We start from the raw sequence: 3,698 nt of genomic DNA on the forward strand, positions 1-3,698 counted from the left end.
TTCCAGGAACAGCCCGGGTATGCGCAGTCCCTCAGGCTCTCTTGCACACGCAAGGCCCTCTTGCACATGCACAAACTGTGTCTAGCAGAGTACAAATGCCCCTTTGGGTGGAGATCTTAGTGTGGTAATGAAGTAAAGGTAACTTGCAGACACCTCCAGGTTTCACCTGCGCAGGTGCGTTCCTGCGGTCAATTCAGAGCCGGTTTGGGGCGGTTGACCACTGTATATCTCTCAAAACATATACCTCTCAAAGTACAGCTGCAAAACATCTCTGCCAAACACCAGGTACTTTTGAAACAAACACAGAAATGAATCTGGGCAGGTGTTGTTCAGCTCTCAGGAGTTGGTATGGAAACAGAGATAAATGAGGGGAAGAAAAGTGGTGACCTTTAGTTTACTTTGCCTGCTACCTTGGATCTAGCCAGTTTGGTCTGGTTTTGTTGTGGGCCTTTGTGGCAACCTGTTGATAGAACACAACTAGCTTCTATAGTTAAAAGCAGTTTCTGCACCCAGGGCCTGGGCCGCATGGCGTGGGTGACAAGGACACCAGTTAAGTCAAGGTACATGGCCGACATATTAGCAAGAGCAGCATGTCTCAACTATCTGACTGATTATACTTTTCATGCCGGGAGTTACTGTGACCGCAACTAACCAATTATATAGGGCTTCCCTCCCATAGTGAGTTTCTTGATGAGCCTCCCTGATGGCTTGACAAGCTGCAGTTGGGGAAAGAAGTATGGCTTGTGTTCATTAACTAGCCACCCATGGCCTCCTAGATCTCTGATGAAGCCCTGTTTTGCACTTTGTCTGATTCTTCCTTTATGCAGATTGGGGAATAATTGGATGGATCTGGCCTTCGAGGTATGAGGGGTAGTTGCCAAGTTACTAGTTCTCTGGCCACCCTTTTGGCAAGCGCATCTGCCTTGTTGTTTCCCTCTGCATCCCCCTTTCGGCGACCCCTACGATGCGTTACTACCATCTTTTTTGGAAGCTGTACTACTTTTTTTTTTTTTTGCATAACAAGTTTATTTTTAGAAGGCATATAGACAATAAACAAAATAAACATCCCATCAAGATCTTAACTTATGCCAAATGTTATCTGTCCTAGAATTGCTCCATTGAGTCCCAGTGTCTAGACGTCTTAAATTCAATAATTGTCATCTTCATCAGAGTCCATTACTTTTCTTCTGTTGAATTTAACTGTTGTTTTCTTTTTGTTGGCTTACCTTTTCGAGGATTTCTATTAAACCTTGTTCTGATACCTTCCCACTTAGTTGTCCATACCGTGCCATCTGTATAAGGCAATTCTCTACTGCTTTAGTTTTCTCAGGCTTTACAAGTGCTAAGTTACTTAATCGGGCCTGGGCTGACTGATACAGAACTTGGGCTAAGGCACTGTTTCTCATTTCTGCTTCCCTTTGCTTTGCTTCCTGTTGCGCTACATGGCCAGGGTCCCCGTGCTTCGCCTGCAGCTTGGCCCGCCTGTGCTTCCTCAGCGCCTCAAGCTCCTCCTCCGCCATGGTGTGGCCGTCTGGAGTGAGCAGCCGCGGCCACGCTCCAGCCCACCCAGAGAGACCTCTGGGAAGCTGTACTACTTCTGAGAGCTTCAGTATGCTTAAGCCACGTTCCAGCTGTCGCAGTAAGCATACCTCTTTCCTTCCAAATAGCCCTATGTGCATGGAGGATGGCATATGCGTACTGGGAATCTGTGTAAACATTGAAGATCCTCCCAGTCCTGAACTCTAAGGCTTTTGGACAGAAGTCCCTGGAGGGTAGCCCTCTTGCTTCTGTGACTTGGGTCCAGGAGGTTACAGTGTATCCTGCCAGACTTCTTCCCCTCTCATAAAACTGCTCCTGTTTGTGAACCATTCCTTTTTGGCATTTGGAAGAGGCTCATTTCCTAGCTTGGGGCAACTGGAATAGATGGCGTCTGTGGTTTCTATACAGTCACGCTCCAGGGACCCCATTTCTGTGGGTATCAGGGTGGCAGGATTTAGTGTGTGACAGGTTATTATGATAGCCACTGGATTGTCTAAAAGCACAGTCTGGACTTGAATTGACCTTCCAGGGGATAGCCATTCTGTTCCCTTAGAACTTACTAAAACGTGAATCTGCTGTGGAGTCCATATAGTGAGTGGCTGACCAAACATTAACTTTTTAGCCTCCTTTATCAGGGCTGCAGTAGCTTCCTCAGCCTGAAGGCAAGGAGGCCATCCCTTTGTGCCTTGACCTAATTGTTTAGAGAAATAAGCAACCACCCGAGTAAGGGTCCCAGGTTTTGACCTAATACCCTGAGGAGATCCTCCTTCTCTCATGAATGTAAAGGTCAAAGGGTTTAACTAAATCTGGGGGGGAGGCTAGGTCAGGGGCCTGAAGTAATTGCTTTTTCAATTCTTGAAAGGCCCCTTTGCATTCTGAATTCCATTCAAAACGATCATCATCCTTTCCTTTGAACTTTTCATATAGAGGCCTAGCTAATGGACCATAGTTAGGGATCCAGATGTGGCAAAACCTGGCCATCCCCGGGAAACCCTTAAGTTGTCTTCTAGTTTTAGGAGGAGGTGAGGCTGCAAATGGCTTCTTTCCTTTCCTGGGGTAGGCTTCTCTGAACTTCTGTGAGAATGAAGCCTGAGTGGGTCACCCTAGTTTGTGCTATTTGAGGCTTTTTCTTGGACACCTCGTATCCTTTATTGGCTAGGTGGTTCAGAGCCTTCCTTAATAAGCCTGGTGATCAGAATGTTATCTACATAGTGGAGGAAGGTTCCCTCCTCCAGATGTTGATCTTTCAGGTCTTTAGCTAAAGTTTCTCCAAAGATGGTGGGGGAATTTTTGAACCTTTGGGGCAGGACTGTCCAGCAGTATTGTTTTTTTACGTGTTTGGGTCCTGCCACTGAAAAGCAAAACTTTCTTGTGAGTCTGGGGCTAATGGAATACAGAAGAAGTCATCTTTTAAATCGAATACAGAATACCAGGACTTGGGGAAAATACAGTGGCCAGCAGGGTGTAGGGCTTAGGGAGGACTGGATGTATATCCTTGGGGGCTTCATTGACTGCCCTGAGGTCCTGCACCATCTGATATTCCCCATTGGGTTTCCTTACAGGGAGAATGGGTGGTATGACAGGCTTATTAGCATAGTCTAATTAGGTTCTGGTCAGTTAGGCCCTGTATAACAGGGGCAATGCCCAGAAGGCCTCCTGATGGAGAGGGTACTGTTTTCTGTTGGGCCATGTGTGTCCTGGTTTTTGATGAACTATCATGGGACTGGCTCCTACAGCTTGTCCTACCCATCCCTAGGCTCATACCTTGGGATTTACTCCATGGAGGTCGACTTGCTCTGTGTGGGGAGGTTTGTCCTCAGCTGTTAACATTGTCATCTTGTACCCCCTTTCTAGGGGACACCAATCTCTAGTTTGTCTCCCATTAGGTGGATAGTATCCCCCAATTTATGTAAGATATCTCTTTTTAGCAGGGGTATAGCACATTCAAGAACATATAGGAAGGGATAGGTGAGTGTGTATTCATCCAATTTACATTCTAATGGCTCTTTGAATGCCTTTTCTTGGGCCTTCCCTGATACCCCCATAATTTTACAACTCTTATGACTGAGTTTGCCTAATCTGGTGTTCAGAACTGAGTAAGTGGCACAAGTGTTGATTAAGAATTCGACAGGCTTTTCCCCTATGTCCAGTGTCAGCTG

At 46.4% G+C, this 3,698-nt stretch overlaps 1 pseudogene; it reads right to left on the reverse strand.

Moving 5' to 3' along the window:
• Positions 1-1,196: 1,196 nt before the first annotated feature.
• LOC136141333 (programmed cell death protein 5 pseudogene) lies at positions 1,197-1,520 on the reverse strand (annotated as a pseudogene).
• Between the last annotated feature and the right edge of the window lie 2,178 nt (positions 1,521-3,698).

This window comes from Phocoena phocoena, chromosome 20, assembly GCF_963924675.1.
Source record: "Phocoena phocoena chromosome 20, mPhoPho1.1, whole genome shotgun sequence".
NCBI lineage: Eukaryota > Metazoa > Chordata > Mammalia > Artiodactyla > Phocoenidae > Phocoena > Phocoena phocoena.